Below are 19171 nucleotides of genomic sequence, written 5' to 3'. Positions count from 1 at the left end.
GAAGGTAAAAAAAAAAAAAAGTCTTTATTATTTCTCCAATCTGGAAGGCACCTAGAATTTATACAGAATTTATTAAGACTACATGTGAACCTAATTTAAAATTACTATAGCCTGGTGAAACCAATGCTAGGTAGATCTTCCTCCTTCCCTTGTCAGCCTCAACCTCTTAGCACGATATGCTAATGCTTTCTGTAAAAGGTATGGGAGGGCTGAGGAATTTGGAATTCCTCCCTTGGGGGAGAATCAAAACATGTGATTGTGGGAGGGAAAAGGAGAAAGGGGACGGGTAACTGCTGAGCATCCAGCAAGTGCTGATTGACCGTTGTCTGTCTATTGTTGTTAAACCATTTCTGTGCATCGGGAGTCTGAAGCTTATAAACTGAATAGCTTATCCCAGATAAAAAAAAAATAAAAAAAATACAGGAACGCGAAATGACAAGAGGCTGAGCACTGAGGAGCAAGTAGGCCTCCTGAAGGAGTAGAGAAGCTGCCATGAAGAGCAGAAAACAGGGCAGCTCCCAGAGACTGCCAGCGGGACACATGCCACAAGGAAAGCAGTGCAACACAGACCCTTAGCACAGAGCAATAGCATAAAAGCCCTACTGTAAGAAAAGCGTAAACAGTCGCTGAAAACTCCTTGGAAAGAGATATTTAGGAATCCTGGTGTGGAAAAAACAGTAGGGATACATAGCTAATACAGAGCTAGCATAAGGCTATTTGGGGGCTAGGGGACACACAAAACCCAGAAGAAGGGGTGATCACCCAGCATACGGGGTGATGAGGGGGTCGGAGAAGAGAATGGCGAAGAGTCCCTGGTATGCGCTGTAACCTCGGCTTTATGGAAGCCAAGAAGTATGAGACCCCCTGGTTATGGAAAAATTTAGATAATCCTCAAATATGTAGATGCTTTAAGGCTTATCTGAATTCCAAATCAGTTGAAGTTCATCTCTGAAGAATTAGAATTAATGCCCATTTTTAATGAAAGCATGTTCCCTGCTTGAAAGCATTACAGTGTTCAGGTCAAGAACAAACATGTCCCCCTAATACTCTTGTTCATGTCAAGAATTTTTCCAACTGTGCTACAGTATTTTTCTCTCTCTTCCATGCAGTCTCACACACTTATGCTTGTTTTGTATAGACAAACTCCTTATTAGCTACTGCATTCCCTTCTATTTGATTTTACTTAGAAAGCCAACTGCTTCTACATGACAAAATGCTCAGACAGGCTGGAATATCTGACTTTGATCATAAAAACCTGTAAGCTTCTGCTATGACACTGGAGTGAAAGGGGCTGATAGACGATAAGCCATTCAGTTAATCTGGATAGATTTCCCTAGCACTTTCCAAAGAATTAATGCATTCCTGAGCTCTGAAAAAAATCCTTTCTATAGTAGAAAGACCTGAATGTGATACCTTCTTTCACTTTTCTGGAGTAACATTCCACAGGGATTTAGAGGAAAAGACCTGAGATTTACCTCTCAAAGAAGTTTGCCTGAATTTTCTGAACTAAAATCAAGAACTCTTTGAGTTTTACTCCAGGTGTCTGCCACTGAGCTGCTGTGGCAGAGCTCTGGCACGTCACCGAGTGCTCAATGCAATAACTGCTGAAGCCAGGGAGAGATTTTCCGTTGATTTCACTATTTGCTAATTATGTAACATTTTCCTTCTCTGAAAAGCCAGGGGTAATACTTTTCTAATTAAAAAATGTGCTCAGGGCAGTTCATGTTTGAGCTTGAATTTCAATTTGTAAAGAATTGCATTAAAAAGAAGGGCATTTCAGGTGTGTGTGGTGTGTGTGTGTTTGTCAGCCTGCTGCCCACTTTGGTTTTCTATCAGGAGTATGTTTGTATTTAGAGTTTTAATGATCATTCTCAAATTTCTTTGTTCATAGGACTAACACTGGCTATGTTAATGGGAAGTCAGGATACACTACTGGTCTTGAACAGAAAAATAAGGAAATCATCCTTATCTTGTATCCTATATCAAATCCAGTTAATATGAAAACGAGTAAGTGCAAACGGTTAACAAACAATTTAGAAAACAGATGGGTTGGGTTGGGCTTCAGGTATAAAATCACAGTTTTTGATCACTTCAAGGTTATTTTATGTCCAAGGAGCATCCTGGGACATAGCCCAAAGTCCAAAAAAAGAAACATCTAAATAGATGATTGTTGCTTTGGGGCATTTGTAATGTATGAATTCACCTGGCACCTGCTCATCTCAGCAGGCTTTTGCTCTGAACTGTTTAAACTCCAAGGTCATTGGACACTGATCACTATGAGATACTACTTCATTAGCTACCCCTATAGTACCTGTGATCCCCCTAAAACAAACTTCTCCTCTTCAACTTTAATATGTATTCATGTCTACATCCTAATCCACCGGTCTAGACAAGTGATTGCAAAAAACCACAAACACCCAAATCAATTAATACTCAAAGCTAACTGAATAACCTTGTGCCAGCCCTGATGCCTTAACCTTTCCTATTGCTGAAAGATGCTTGGAACTTACCGTGAGATCAATGTTTTTAAAGGTCAATTTCTTTGTTAGCAAAACGATTAGATGGTTTAAGTAATACATTTATTTTTTGTCCCCTTCTTACGGTAGGAGGTACACAGTAAGTCTACAACACGATGAAAATGTTTCTGATAGTAAAAAACGTTAACAGAGGTCGTTATATTCATAGGGTCTTGGATAGGTTCTTTTGGGAGTGTATAACATTTTTTAAGGGAATCTCCACAAATTCTCAATTTATTCTCTGTGAACTGCGGAAGTCAAAAGGATAGTTAGATCAGACATGACAATGAAAATCTTCCCCTAGCTATTATGACCATTAAAAAGATTCTGTAGGGTTAAATTACAATCTTTCCCTAGGTTATATATATATTTGCTAAAGCTATTGCAGCAATGTACTTTGCTCAGCATCTTGCCGTTGAAGATTGTAAAATGCTGAGTCTAAGGCACTTCATCCTGGTACCTGAATACAAATAGGTGTGTGGAAATGCCTGTTTTTCCAGCATGCAGGGCCACCTGGGTAGTCTCTTCAAAAGCTTCTTCATATTTGCACAGGGCCAAATTAGCCATTGGTTAATGGCTAATCATCCTATAATGTCAATTAAATTACTCGGTTCTTTCTTTAGTGGCGATCACCACATGGACTCACCACATGGGTGTGAGCTGTTGCTGGGGTGCCTGTGAGTGTCTTTATGCTCTGCCATGTGTCCTGGGCTTCCCAGCCCCTATATCCCTCCTTCCCATCCGCCCCACCTCGGAATAACATCCCCATCTGCCCTGGAATAAAATCCACTGGCCATACTGATGAGTGGGAAGCTACCAAGTTACAGTGGCAGTCACGCATCTATGCCTTTCTTTTTATGAATTGAACCATTGCCTGCTTCCTGCCAAAAGCTCAGAGGAAATGCTGTACTAATCATTTTATCTCTCTGTTTATGAGATACAGACGGCCTGTACCACAGCCTTCACTGAACTTTTGCATCAGCTTCCAAGTACATTTACCAGTGTCACTGGTCTGGCAAAAACAAAGGCGTACCACATGAAAATGGATCTGAAAGGAAACAACCTTGTGCCTTTTGAGGGACAGAAAGAGAAAGGTATCTCAAAAGGGCAGGAACAGGGCAGATTATGACCCCTATGTACAATACAGTAAAAGCATCTGGATTTCCTTTTATTTTTCTTTTTGCTCTTCCTCAACTTTTAAGAAGGAGAATAAAGCGTACTACATTTCAAGGGGAAAAACTGCTGAAGAAGGGCTAGACTCTTCTGTGCTGCGGAACCAGCAAACAGTGATGCATCAGCAGAAGGGAAGAGTTAATAGCTACTGTAGACCGGCCACTGCTCTTACCTGAGCCAAAAGCTGTTGTTGGTTATACCTGTAGCAGATGTGAAAGCTAACTCCGTGAGCAAGGTAGGAAATACATGGTGAAGGCATACTATAAAAAGTGTGAGTAGCTCTGAGATTCCTAGGGCTTCTCACCACGTTGCCAGTAAATTGAGCTAGTTTTGTACTACATGGATCAAAAATCATACGTACGCTCTGAAATGCCGGGGAGAGTAATTGGAAGTCATGACTTCTTATATGGTAAAGGAAAATCTAGCTTGTTTATGTTTTCATATATGTAAATGCACAAACTCTCCAGTATGCATTCTGTATGAAGTGCTGTCCGCTTTACATAATTGCAAACACATATTGTGGCTTTAGATGGATGAATAGAGGCAATATGTACATATTTTTTTCTGATTAAGCCTCTGGGGTTATAACCTCCTTTACCTACTGCCAGCCAAGCTGGGAGACGGAATTCTAATCACGTAACAGGTACATGCTCAGGTTTATAGAGTGCAAACTTGTGAACAGTTCAGTGCAACACTTGCTGAGGATAAAAATAGCAGTGTCTTTGCTCGCTGTCTCTGAACTAGGTTCAGAACACCTCTTGTAGCACAAAAATAAAATACACAGTGGCTGAGGCTACAACTTCACTCTATGTATGGCCTTTGTGCCACTGTTCTAGATCTATAATCACAGTTGTTATAAAATCTGCTTTTTGCAGTTGGGGTATGCGTTTTATCCCTGCTCTGTGTCTGTGTACATTCTTCCTGGGGAGTGTATATCTTTTCTTTCTTGGGAAAAGGGGTGCTTTATTAATAACAATAATGAAGAAAAGGCCTGCTGTGTGTTTAGGTCAAACTCAAGCAGAACAACAGCCACCTTATCCAGCGCACCCTTCTATATGTCATACAGTATGTGTCCAGGGGTGAGACAGTAGCTGGCTTACAGCAGCCACTTAGATCTCTGCTATAGTTAGGAAAAGAGACGTACTCAAGACCTGTACTCAAGTCAGAGAGGCAGGAAGTTTGAGTTCCTGACTCCAACAACTTGTTTTGTAACCCTGGAGTCCACGTAGGGATTTTAAACGTTGTGTAAAAAAGCACTGTGCAGGTGGAGTGATCCACAGTGCTGGATGAGCATGGGGCTATCTCGGGGAATTGTTCCCACTGCCCATGGGATGCGGAGGTCTCAAGCAACCTTCTACAAAGACTGATTTTCCTTGCGTGCATCAATTTGAGTTAGTAGCAGAGCTGCCCAAAGGATCACTTGATGCTGAATGTTTGCCCACTGAACGCTTTATATCAAGGATTTAACTTCAATATAAGCCCACAGGTCTTTCATATTCAGGCAATCAGTCTAAACCCGAGAAGGGTTTTGTTCTAAAATCTATAAATTCTATAATGCAGTTTATGCTGTAGAACCTATCAGTGAAACATGCCCAGGTTGTGTTTTACATTTTGGGACATATTTTCCTTCAGAAGTTGAGTTTGGTCTTTTTTTTTGAAATCTCTGAGGAGATTCAGTGCGACTTGGCTGAATTAATACAACCTGGAATCCTTACAGCATGAACTGTGGCCGTTGTCCTTGCCCTTCTAACAGCAGTTCCCAGACCACAGCTCGGGGACCACTCCTGCTCCTCATCGCCCCAGAATTCGTGCAGAGATGAACTGGAGGACGCATGAGGCCTCCTGCCCAAAGGTATGAAGCTGCTCTTCTTCTCAAAGGATGGCTCTTCAGGGCATGCTCTAGTGCCCAAGATTATTGTTTGTGGTGGGGTGTTGTGTGTGGGGTTGTGGGTGTGGAGTTTAGTTGGTGGGTGATTTTTTTTTTGTGTGTTTTTTTGTTTTTTTGTTTTTTTTTTTTTTATGTGGTTGGACTCGATGATCTCAAAGGTCCCTTCCAACCACTAAGATTCTGTGATTCTGTAATTCTGTGATCTTCCAGGTAGTGCCCTCCCTGTTTGTAGGGCAGCACTAGGGTCCCTCTGCTACTGCACAGCACCCCACATCTTCCTGAAACGGCATCTCAGCCCATAATATTGGAGCCACTGGAAAACAGCTTAGGGAAATATGTACTGGTAAACTAAATTTGTTTAATCCTCTTCATCTATGTGATTTTTCCCCTCTAAGCGTGTTTCAAAGGAATTTTAATCCCCTTTCATGCAGGCTGGAAAAGGCACTGAGGCTAGAAGCTTGTCCACACCTAGCAGAATATTTACCAAACTTTATGTTTCTATACTGCCATAACTAACTGTCAAGTGTGGCCAAATGGACAAGTCCTTAGGATTGCTTGGATGCCTCAAAATGCTTTGAAATGTCAGATGGAAATCCTTATCCACCCTTCCTAATTAGCATTCTCCCTCAACAGAGGACAGAAGACTTACGCACTCTGAATGATTTTCTTTATTCTGCTTTCCCTCATGCAATCTAAAAGATTTCCCGTATCCTCAGTATTAGACTTATCTACACTATCAAGTACTACTTTGTACTGATGATTTCCCATGAGCTTGACATTGTTAGCTATTGGGCTCCTGGTGACAGAGAAAAAGTGAATTTTCACTTTTTCTTTAAAGATGATACTCAGCAAGTGTTTTAGTCTTTGAAAAATGATGAAAGAAGCATAGCCTGAGACGGACAAAACGAGCAAATAACTCCAGCCCACAACTGTTATCTGGGGAATATTTGACTACAGACAGAATTGTAGATCTTTTATTAGTATCAGCTTGATGAGTCTATTGAAGTTCCTCCACGAAGTACAAAGAGTCACATAAAAAGAGGAACACATTCTAATTTCGCTCCTTCTTTGTACCATTATGTGAGGAAGGCTGTAAATAGCAGGGAAAGCGTGTAATTGCTCGTCACACTCCTTTCTGTTGAGCAATTTGTCTTCTTTTTTAAACCCAGGGTTGGCATGCAGAAGTCGGGAAGAACTCGGTGCACGAAAGCACTGAACTATACATGGCTTATAAGACTTTCCCCCCGGCTCTGCCTGAAGTGGCGTGCACAACTGCATGCTGCATACATGCAACTCGCTTGTGGGTGGTGGGTTTATTTCCTGCAGATGTCCATAAGTACTCTAGTAACACCTACCAACACAGGTGTAATTGCTTTGAGAATCCACCCCCCGGGCACTTTTGAAAGCCAGAACTCCTCTGGCTGTTCCTTTCACCCAATCACCCAAAAAAGTAGAGGTAGCAGAGTGCCTTGTTCTGCTCTTCCCATTCCTCTCTCAGCTCCTTCCCGAGGGGAGCCTGTCCTGTGGCTGTGGCAGGAGGGCACCCAGCAGTCATGGAGCTCTGCAGTCCCCTTGGCCAGACCCATGCCACTGCCCCTAGTTTGGCTTGGGAATAAACGGCTCCAGCAACGTGGAGCAGTGTTGTGTCGTGGTACAAAGAGACTCTCTTAAACAGGGTTCATGCGTCTGGCATAGGCAGGTCTTGGCTGCTCGGGTTCACAGCAAAACACGACTGTAAAAATGAAAAAAAGCCGTGTCCTTGACTGAAGATAAACAAACCCAGCAAAACAAAGTTAATCCTTTTAAAATGTAAATACTAAATTAAACTTTCATTTTAACAGCACTCTTGTGTCTGTTGGCCTTTGGCTGGAATACCTCCCCTCTCTCCTCTGCTGCTGGGCAGCACCACTGGGATGGGAGCCCAACCCTTCCACAGTACGGGGAACAAATTGCTCAAGGTGGGAGGAAGCTGTCGTCGCTGGAGCCTGGTCCCTGAGGATCGCAACACATGCAAAGAAAAAGGCATCCGAGCTGGACTATGGGGGGAGAATCTGGTGACGGTTTGAATGACAAGCAGGGCGTGCACTCAGCGGCTGCTCTGAGATGCGGCTGAGCCTGGCTGTCAAGCAGCTTATAGCATGTCTTTTAACTGCCTCTCTGCCCCCAGATTCATAGCAAGACTGCAAAAGATGACGGCTTGTCTGGAGGAGACAGAAATCACAGAAGAAGAAAAAAAGGTAATAAAAAGAAGAACAGAAAAAAGGTAAGAAGGAGACGGAAAAAAAGAGGCTGAGATGTAAAAATGGTGGTGGTAGGCACCTAAATCTAACTCTTTTTGTGATGTTCATGAAAATAGCTAAACCCAGGAGAGGGCTGAGGTAGGCTGGTCCTCTGTCCAGTGCAGAGCATCTCCCTAGGATAGGACAATGGGGGCCAGTGGCTCTGGGTTGGCATGGTTGCAATAGGATAACACCCTCTTGCACCACTCTCTGAGCATCTCTGTGACATTGCGGATCCCCAAAAAGGTGTGATGACTGTCGTTTATACCCATCAGTTAGGAGTAATTTGCAGTGCAGCAGTTTTGGCCCACCGGTACCTTCTTCCACATTCCTCCTGCTTACACCGTATGATCTTAATGCAGTGGACTCATTTGTTTGGATTAATCCTGTGTTTCTGTGAATAAAGTTTCCTAATTCTTATAAACAATTGTATTTGCCCAGCTAAGCTGGACTTTGGGCAACTTGAAATTCAGGTGTCTGCATAATAGTGCTGAAAGGCACAATTTAGGCAGTACCTGGAAAACCTGTTTTGCCTGCCCAGAGAGGGACCTTTTCTCCTCTCTGTTCACACAAATAGAGGAATTTTAAGTCAACCTGGCTTTCCATCCTCAGTTTGTAACTCTGTTGCTAAGTGGCAACGAAAGAAGATTATTGGATCATAGATTAACAGAAACCTCTATTCAGTGCTCTTGTGTAATTATGCATTTCAGTTACTTATTTCAGAACTGATTTTTAGCTGCTGTACTTCTCTACCCCACCCTCACCCCTCCATAGATCTGCTATCCTCAGGGGCTCATCAGGATCCTCAGGGGCTGGTCAGCATCCTCAGGGAGACACTGGCCCTTCCTTTCCATGCTCAGCCTCTGTGCCCTGGGGTGGCTCTGCCTACTAGAGGACCCCAAGGGTCTCTGCTCTTAGAGTGGTCTCAGAAACTGAAGTCCTACTCTAGTCCTTCTGAATGGTTTATTTTGGGAGAAAGCGGGAATGACTGTATAGAACAGTTTAGAGAATTCAGATCTTTCAGAAGTCACCCATTTGCTTCCTTCATCAAGAATTTTCCCTTTTCTATTTCTCTTTTCCCAGCCAACGTAGTTCCACTCTCTCAAGCAAAAGTGGTCAAGCAGCTTCAGAAAGCAGACAAAGAAACAAACCCGAGTGGCCAAGGTAATTACTAAATGTGTAATTCTTACCAATAAGGCCCAGGTAATTATTAAAACCTCTGGCAGAAATTGCTTAGAGTGTGCTTTGAGAGACAACCAGTGAAAAGGGCACAGAAAAATAAGGAAAAAGCTCAGGTGGCCGGTGTCAGGGATGCAGACAGAAAAGGACTCTGGGAAGGAGATGTAATTTGTCAGCTGGGAGAAGGGGATGGTCATGCATAGCACATGCAGTCACAGAAGCACGAGGAGCAAGGGCCTCCTCATGTAGGAAGGCAGTTTACATTATTTTAAGTAGAAAAGCTGCACTGAGAACCATGTGAGGAAGAGGAGACAGAAAGAAGGGCAGAGATCTGCGAGGACACATCCTCGGGCGGGTGGGACTGAGGGGGAGGAAGGAATGTGAGCCCACCATTAAGTAAGAGCTGGGAAGGGGAGGAGAAGAATTGCCTGGCTAAAATGGAAGTAAAAGGTAGCATTGGCATGAGGGGATGGTGAGAAACAAGAGCTGCAAAAACAACAGAACAGAAGGATGTGTGGAGCGAGAGAGGTAAACAAAAGGATACACTTTCAGGAGGTGATGGACACAGACTGTCATGCAAATAAAATACAAGAACAGAAAGTAGCAATGTATAGAAAAGCAATTTTGTGGGCAGTTCAATATATCTGCTTTCCAGGGGACTGGTATTTTCAATGTCTTTTATGCTTGAGTCTCCCAGGGAAGCAGTAACTCAAGAAAAAATAAGGCTGAAATAATATTTTCTGTGACAGTCTTTGTGCTTTAAACTGTAGCAGACATTAAGCATATGTTGTCCGTGTGCGAGCTGCAGGAGGTGTTCGCTGCCCTTGAGGCTCTTTTGTTTTGGCACAGCACCCTGGATGAGGGCAGGAGGGTGCTTCTTTTCTACCCTTCTCTTCTGAGTCCATCCAGATCTTCAGCTCTGAGAGTTTTTTGGGATTTCAGTCTGAATGGGTAGCATCAGCTTCATCACGGTAGTGCCCAGGGACAACTACAGAAAGTAGGGGCCTGGGATAGCTTGCAACGTGGAAATGGTAGAAAGCAGACAAGTGAGCAGGCAGAGGGACCAGTGTGTACTTGTGAGCAGCAATATGCACAGCCTTGGCTTTTGACTGCTGTTCCCATGAGCAGTCTGCTTTTCTGGAAAAAAAAAGGTTTTGCCTAAGACTAGGTAGGGACCTTCATCTGAAGTCATTCTGGAAGGAGGAAAAATACCCTTAAAAAATAGAGAGCATTCTCTTTCACTCCTACTGTCTTTGTGATTAGTTATTTGTGGTCTAAAATCCATCTTTGACCAGGGTTGTCAAAAACTAAATTCCTTGCACCCATGAAAACTAAACGACTAGGACCATGGAAGCCTCAATATTTGTCAGAATATTCAGTTATGACAGGGTGAGTAATTTGTCCCCGACCTTGCAATTACGTACATTTCCCTGGATGCCTACTGTGATTAACATAGCAACTCCCATTAGAATTCCACTTGCCTCTTATCCCAGGCTGAGCTGTGCTCAGAAGGAAAAGGAATTGCTGGACTCTCTTGTGGTGCTCTTGCCTAGATGGTGAGGAAAATATCAAGTGAACCCTGAAGAAGCAGACATAGTAGTGCCCTCATGGCTCGTAGGCTCTAGTCTTGACCCTAGGTCAAATCTAGTCTCTTCTTATGACTCTTCCAGCATAGTGGGATGGAACAGATGGACTACGTAAAGCATCTTTCTGCAGAAAACCTACAAAGCAAGGAGAGAGAAAAGGGGTGAAAAACATACTGTGTTGCATAAGACATAAAAAGACCAACAGTTTTCTGAAGGAGGGAACCTCCTGTGCTGCTTTGTGTAATTTTTTGCTCTGATCCCTTCTTAATTTTTGCTATTAAAAAAAATTACATCCATAATAGGTTTTTCTTTTTCTAAAGGTGTCACTGATCGGTTGTTCCCTTTAAGTTAGTGTGACAGTCACGCAGAAACCATCACACAGTAAATTGGGATGCTGGGATGCCTTTTTTCTTTTTCCCCCTGTAGCTTGACTGATCCTGTATAAGCCCGCTGGTAGAGCTGCCTCAGGTTAAAACCATGCAAAGTTGAGAGGAAGAAGAGTGAAGGAAAGGCGGATGCAGAAGTGCTGCTAGGGACTTTGCTCTGGCATTACTCGATGATAAGACCATTAAGGAAACTTACTGCTCTCCAAGGGCACCTTTTGCTTGCTGCAGTTCTATTAATCAGGTTGATTATCTTTTCATTACAAAAAGTATCAAAACTTCAAAAGAAAAATGCCATAAGTGCTTCCTAAGGGATTCATCCTTTGAGAACAGGAAAGTGTTGGTATGTTGCCAGAGTACAGCTTATTTAAGAGATCGATGACAAAGCTGGAAAATAATTATTCTTTGGAAGGGATTTGTTACCTACATGAAACACTAGAAAAGAGAGGCTGTATTGCATGCACTACAGGATCTTGTTCTTTATTCCCATGGGCTTTACTGAGCACATCTGGTTACATTTTAACGCCAAGAAAGATTTTTTTCTAACCAAACCAAAAATCTTTCAGACGCAGTGATGCTGGGAACAGCCTCGCTGGCGGTCCCATCCCGCTGCTGGGTGTGAAGGCACTTTTGCCAGCTGCTCTGCTGCCCACCCCTTGCAGGGGTGTCTGTAACACCGCTTTCCCGGGTACCACCGTGTGACCTGGCCCACACCCCGGCTTTAGCTGAGCCTCTCTCAGCATCCCTAATGTCTGTGGGGACTTCTGCTGGCCGGGAGGCAGGGGACAGGTTCAGTAGAGGGCCATGAAGATGATCAGAGGGCTGGAACAGCTATGCTATGAGGACAGGCTGAGAGAGTTGCAGTTGTTCAGTCTGTGGATGAGAAGGCTCTGGGGAGACCTTATAGCAGCCTCCCAGTACCTAAAGGGGGCCTACAGGAAAGATGGGGAGGGACTCCTTGTCAGGGAGTGTAATGGTAGGGTGAGGGGTAATGGTTTCAAACTGAAGGAGGGTAGATTTACATTGGATAACAGGAAGAAATTCTTTCCTGTGAGGGTGGTGAGGCACTGGAACAGGTTGCCCAGGGAAGCTGTGGATGCCCCATCCCTGGAAGTGTTCAAGGCCAGGCTGGATGGGGCTTTGAGCAGCCTGATCTAGTGGGAGGTGTCCCTGTCCATGGCAGGGGGTTGGAACTGGATGATCTTTAAGGTCCCTTCCAACCCAAACCATTCTATGATTCTATATGACACGCGCGATCGCAGGCTGCCACCTGGTGGCCTCAGTCACTCTCATGCCTCCACCTCTCACCCCCGTGTTTGGTTGGTTTTTTGTTTTTTTTTTTTTTTTTTTTCTTCCCACAAGCTTCGGGAAAGTCCCTTTGTTCCAAGGCGGGAGGCGCTGGGGCAGCTGCCTGCGGGCCGCCCCGTCGGGCGGGGAAGGGAGCGTCCTGCTGGCCTATAGGGAAGGAGAGATCTAATGGTTCTGCTTCAAGAAACGCGCTACACCCTAGGGAAGTAGCTGGTGATCTATTGGTAATAAAGATGATAAACCAGTTCTCTTTTCAACGACACCAGGGAAAATGCCGGCCATTCCTCTGCCGCTGTGATTCAGAAGCTTATCTGTTGTGGCACACAGAGCCAGCCATAAAAAACTAAAAATCGTTCTGTCACCAAGGTAAACAAAGGAAAAAAAAATGCTGAAGGCAGATTTCCCTTCCCTTTGAAAGCCTGGATTTCTTTTCTAATGCTCTGCAAACAAACTTAGTGCACTCAGATAGGTCAGAGGTTGTAAAACTCCAACTCCTCTCCACAAAACAGCACGGAGCCTGCTGGATGAGTAGGCAGCACAGCGGAGTATTTCGATTCCTGTTGATCCCTTCATCTGGCTACAGAGCACAGCAGGAAAAGGTAGATGTGGGAGAGAAACAAAGAGGGGTTATCTGAGGGGCAGGGCTTTTCAAAGGAGGCTCTCTCGGAAATAAACCCTGGTGGTACCAACTGCTAATTTATTTGTGGTACAAATTCCTTCCAGCGCAGCAAACATTCCTCACAGATTATTTCGTTCTAACACACAGCAGATAATTTTGTAAATTCAGACTGAGCAGTACATTCAGCACATTCTCTTCCAGAAACAATTTTTAAAATAACAGCTTCTCTCCTCCTTCCATGCCATCACGTATTGTGCCACATTGTCCTTTTCTGCTAATCCCAAACTTCAGCTGATGCAATAAAGCAGCTTTCAGGAGCCTTAAATTGTGTTTACAGCAGAACCTCACTGCTCTGGAGGTTTCTGCCTCAAATTATTTTCTTGCTCCTCACATCAGATCACATAAAAAACGTTTCTGTTCCATTTGTATGCTTCAAAAGTATTCTTCTTTTTGTTTTATCATAGGGCAGGATACTCCTTCTCAGTGGAAAACCTGAAAAGGATAGATGAAAAATAACTGCAGACACTTTGGGACAGCACCACGTTCTGCCCTTCCTTCTGGATTTTGCGCTGTGGGTGTAGTGTCCCAGCTGCGTCCCCTCCCAACTTCTTGCCCAACCCCAGCCTACTTTCCGGCCGGGCAATGTGAGAAGCAGAAAAGGCCTTGATGCTGTGCAAGCGCTGCTCAGCAAGAACTAACGCATCCCTGTGTTAGCAACACTGTTTTGTTCATAAATCCAAATTGTAGCACCATAGGAGCTACTATGAAGAAAACTAACTCTATTCCAAGCCAAAACCAGTACAGTGGGATGCAAGACTGCACTAGAAGTTACCAGTGGGATTTGTAGGAAGGGGATCACAATAAAATTAAATCTTTTGTAAATTACACGTTGAAATATCTTTACAAGTGGGTTAGTGGGGGCCTTGAATGCTCAGGATTTTTTAGCAGAATATTTGCTTAAATATCTCCTTTAAAAGACTTCCTTAATCCTCAAACAGCTAACTATATTTCTATACTGACCTGGTTAAATTTACAAGTCCAATTTTACTGTGGTTGCTTTCCCAGCTCCTAATACTGTGTTACATTCAACAGCTGCAAGGTAGTTATGTCTTCTTTTAGTTCTAAACCTGCTTGCAGGAATTTTCTTGGATTTGAAAGGAGGAGAACACAACTGGAAGGGATGAGGATTTAAAGGCAGCTAAGATTTTTTTTTTTCCTAACTGTATGTTTCAAAACATTTGGTTCTGAACATCTCACAAATATTTTGAACTGATTTTATAAAGTAACATGAGCAGAGTGAGCCAGAAAATTTAGCAGAATTTATAATCGTGGTTGCCTCTATTCAAGCTGAAAGGGAAATTTTCATGTGAGAGAAGACCTGTGTTCTGTTCCATCCTATCTTCCCTTTTCTTGATAAGGGCATCCAAACTAACAGCTTCAAGGATGCTGTAAGGTCACTCTGCTTGGACTTGTTTCACAGGGTATCAAATATTTAAATGCTTATTAATTTGAAGAACAGGGGTGTGAGAGGGATCCTCCACCCCTTGTTCGGGACACGTCCTTGAGATCTGCTCCAGCTGTTTGCTCTAGTCTGGGCTTCATCTGCCCCAGCTGACAGCCATTTATCCAAAGTGCAGTAAACTCAACTACTAATTCCACTAGCACCACCCATTAGGGTGGTATTTAACACGGAAACGGGTATTTGAGGCCTTTAGAGGGCAACCACAATTTTCTCCAGCTGACACCAAGTCTAATTTGCTTGTTCGTTTTAAGAGATGCCTGAAAAACCTCCCGCAGAACTCTGAATGGATAATGTTTGGTTTGGTTCGTTTGTGTTAGGGAAAAATATTTTATTCCAGTGAGGCAGAGTGCAGGGAGGAGGAATAGCCCCTCTTCAAGTTACCGGGACTATGGAAAATTAAATATTTGTATGGATCTGTATTTCAGCTCTCCCACCTCCTGCTTACAGGAATAAAACAAAGGCAGGATGGATGACAAAGCAGCTTTTCTTTGACAGATCTTTTATTTTGGCAGTACCTCTCTGGGTTCCCGATTCAAAAGGGGTGTGCGAGGCTTTCTGTCTTTCCTGCTGCTGCAAACGTCAAGCTGGCTGGCTATGGGACAAAAGCATTGGGTGTATCACAGGGTGATAAATGGCAAAACAGCGAGCATCCTTGCCCAGAGAGCAAGTCTCTCCCTGCCAGCACTAGCTGTGTGGTCAGACGTGACTTACATCAGGTGCAATGCATCATCTGGGAGACCTGACCTGGCTCCGTCTAAAAGCTGATGCCCTAAGTACATAATGCCTTCTACTTGGAAGCTCTGCTTTATTTTTATTTTCAAGAAAGGAGTAATCGGTAATGCTTGTAGATTAAAAAAAAGATATAAAAATCTGCCTTAATTTACAGTGGAGTTTTTCACAAGGTGAAGAAATCAAGGGCAGTGAGGAAGGCACCGACTCGACCAGAGTGGGCGGCAGGAGAAGGCAGCAAAGGCAACCAGCCAGGCTGGATGTTGCCCAGGGAGGGAACCAGCCAGGCTGGAGCCCATGCCCTCCTGCTGCCCAGTGCCGTGTCACTGCCACCGAGCTACTCCCAGCAGCTCGGTGTCTGCCACCACCCTGTGTCCCACAGCGGCTCCCAGATACCCCGTCCCCAGCAGGAGAAGGGTAGTTGGCTGCTTCAGGAGGCTGGATTCCAGGCCTGAGGGAGACCAGCACTGTCCCCTCAAACTCCTGCGCTCCCCCAGGGCTTAAACTTTAGCCACGCTCCAAAGACCTTGGATAATCATTAACCAGCGAATCAACGCAGTTTGTTGCTTAATCACTGGGAGGTGGTTTCTCATCTCTGAGTTTTATTTGTTAGAGATAACAGATCTAAGAGAAATACTCTGATGAAACATTTGAATTGTAGGTCAGAAACCAGCTTGGAGCTGCAGCAGGAGGGCTATAACCCCTCCCGTCCCCGGCGCCCTGCAGAACAAACTGTTTGCCATGAGGTTTTCCCCCAGTGCTTCCACAGCACCTTCTGGTTTGGCTGAAGACACTTTCTGTCACAGATTTCAAGGAAAAGGGTTTTCAGCGCAATTTTAAAACCAGTGTTATCACTTTGTATTCATATTTCAGTAACTAAAAGAAAATAATGCAGTAACTACAGGGAACACCTGCACAGCATGAATCCCTCTCTCCCTGGGCTTCCCTGGCTAATACAATGTAATGATGGAAGTTTCCCTCACTATTTGGCACATCAAAAAATTGCTTAGTATTGACTAAAACCACAGTTTTTCAGCTGTGACTCCTATCCTCACACCCCCTTTCATTACAGCCTCAGTGGCTGCACGAATGGGGAGCTGTAAAAATGAGGATGACATCCCTGCCACCCCTGCCACCCCATGCAATAGGGAAAGAGGTACCCAGCCCTGCTCTGCCGCAGAAGTACATCTGCAGCTTTGCCTGCTTTGGTGTTTTTTTCCAGCTGTGGAAATAAAGACGTGGTGCAGTGAGGAGGATGGCATGGGCCACGGGTACCGACTACTGGAAAAACTTCTTTGTCCGTATCCTCTCGGACTGCAAAACCCAAGACCCTCTGGCACTCGGTACTGCCCGGGGAGTTGTCCATCATGGCAGGCAGTCAGCAGAGAGTCGTGGACACGGCCACGCTCTGCGCGGCAGCACCTGCAGTTAAATAAGGTGCCCATTTTGGGAGCAGCTTTAAGTGTCTGTTCTGCATAGACTATATTGCCATCTACCTCCCTCTTGGGGTGGCGGTCCCAAGTTTGATTTTCAGCTGCCGGGGTGCTGAGCAATAGGGCGTGCTGGGGAGACTTGACCACCTGCAGTGCCGGCTCCTGAGGTGAGGCCACCCAGAGAAACTAGGAGCTGGAGACTGCAGCTCCGCTTTGTGTGGTTCAAGGGCCACAATGGCTATGTTCGCGCTGTGGTTTATCGGCGGAGACTCTCACCAGAGGGCCGGGGCACTGGGCATGGCTTATCTGGCAATCAGGGCCCTGCCCTGCATTAGTTTTTTATTCAGCAATTGCTGTCTCTGCAGGGAGAGCAAAACGCCCTGTTTCTCCTCATCCAGTCACCTCCCTCATCTGCTGTCCTTTTGCCTCTGGTGACTGCTGTCCTTTTCTCCCTTGACATCAAGCCACTCCTGGATCATGCCAAGAGCCCTTCCAGTCCGGTATTCCATCACCAGCAGTCACCATGAGGGGATGCCTAGGAAAGAGGGTCTTCCCACCAGGACTCTCACCTATCGGCTTTTTCCAGCGCAGGAAGACATTTCTGTGTATTCAGTAACCCTCAATGGCTTCCTTTTCCATGCACTTGTGCCTTGAATGCGCACAAACTCTGTCATTCACGGCAGCTTTTGTAACAGAGCGTGTGCTTCAGCTGCAGGTGCGGACTGTAAGGGCAGGAGATGGGACATCCCAGGCTGTGAGAGGAGTGGATTCATGTCCCTCAAGGAACCGCCAAAAATCCTCAGTCCTTGGACTGATCCTCAGCTCTGCCCCCCACCACCCCCAGCAACGACACACGGCCCAGCGCCGGCCCCACCACCGGGCTCCAGCCGAGGTTGGTGTGGGCAGGGTTGGATACGTGTGCTTGGAAGCCGCTGTCCTTCAGCCACCTCCGTGCACGGCCTCTGGGCCGAAGCCTAACCAGGCCCAGGTGGACAGGAGCCATTTTGCCTGCTGTGCCGACAGAACCAGATCCCATAGAGGGGCCTGCCCTCTGCAGCTCAGGGTGCGTGACGCACACTGGGCACCTTCAGGACCTCAGGCACCGAGGGGCTCACCTTCCAAGCTTGTGTGCTTCAAGATGGGCTCACAAATGGCACCCGACCGGCACCGAGTCCCCAGGGGCCCTGTTCAGCCCAGCCTCATGTCCTCACACGCAAAAGGAGTTTGACACCAGTATTTCCCCCCTTCCCGATTTTCAGCTAAGTTGGTTCAGATGGAGGAACGCATCTGAAAGCCTGCAGGGTGCCAGGCAGAGGGCAGCTTTCCTACCCACAAGGCAGGAGGAACAGATGGTTGTCACTACCTTTGGAGCTTAAAGGCCACCAGGAGGGAGAAGGGGCCAGTAGAGGAGACAGCCAGAGCCACCAGCTCCACTACCACAGGGCAAGTAGAAGGAGTGATGCATTTTTGGGATGCCTCAAGGCCATAAACACTTACCATCACTCTCCTGGGGAGAGCAGCTGATTCACTTAACTTTTTAAAAACTGGTTTACTGCTGATAACCCCAACAAGCTTTAAGCCTTTGATGGTGGATGAGATGGTCAAATTCCCAGGAAAGAATGGAGCCTGGAAGAGATTGTCCTGTCTAGCAAAGTCTAGCTAGGCTCCAAGTATGTGCCAAGGCATGATGGAGGAAATAAATACTTTCTGGTGGGTGCCCAGGACAGGCGCTCCGCTCGCCCTTCTGCTGGGGATGGCTGCACCCGTGTTGTGGCATGCTAGTTCATACTTTTGGAGTCTTGACGTACTCAGCGAGGATTCACAGGAAACATAAATCACACAAAAGCAGCACGGATACAGTCCCTGCCATGCTGGTATTTCAGGAAAATTGTGCTTTGTTATTTTTAGATAAGAAAATGACAAACTTTTACTTTTGAAGTCAGAATGATAAGTGTCTAGGGCTAGTCCCTGTGTCAGGGTTATCTAGTGGTCAGATGCTAACCAGGCGTTTCCATTAGTTTGGGTCTGCACATTCCTCCCACCAGCCCCCATTATTTACAAAACACAGCTCCATTAGAAGCTACATATTTAATCCGATGGCTGTTCTGCCAGCATTAGCACATGCTGATAGCATCTGAAGTCTTGATATAAGACTAAGCCAAATAATGGAGATATTCACTCTTAACGAATCTATTCGAATAGACTCTTCCGAGCACTAGCAAATCTGTGATAAAAGTTGTATATAAACAATGCACGGGGAAGTCAGGATGTCTTTGACACAGTCCTGACTCTTACATCCTCTTCTGGGTCTCAGTTTTAACAACTATAAAACTGAGACAGTATTTTATGCCCTGTGGTTTGTAATGAGCTCCAGAAGCGTGGACAGGATGCTGTTGTCTTGCATCAAGTTTTTACAAAATTTAGTGTGCTTAACCGACACTCCGAATTCACATTTTTTTCAGAATCTTTAAGTCAGCAGGACACCAACTTTTATTACACCTGTATCTTTCAGATATTCCCTCAGGCTGTTTGGGAAATCCCAATCCTCATTCTACC

This window comes from Chroicocephalus ridibundus, chromosome 2 (genome assembly GCF_963924245.1).
Source record: "Chroicocephalus ridibundus chromosome 2, bChrRid1.1, whole genome shotgun sequence".
NCBI classification, from domain to species: domain Eukaryota; kingdom Metazoa; phylum Chordata; class Aves; order Charadriiformes; family Laridae; genus Chroicocephalus; species Chroicocephalus ridibundus.
Note: the sequence above shows the minus strand (reverse complement) of the source record.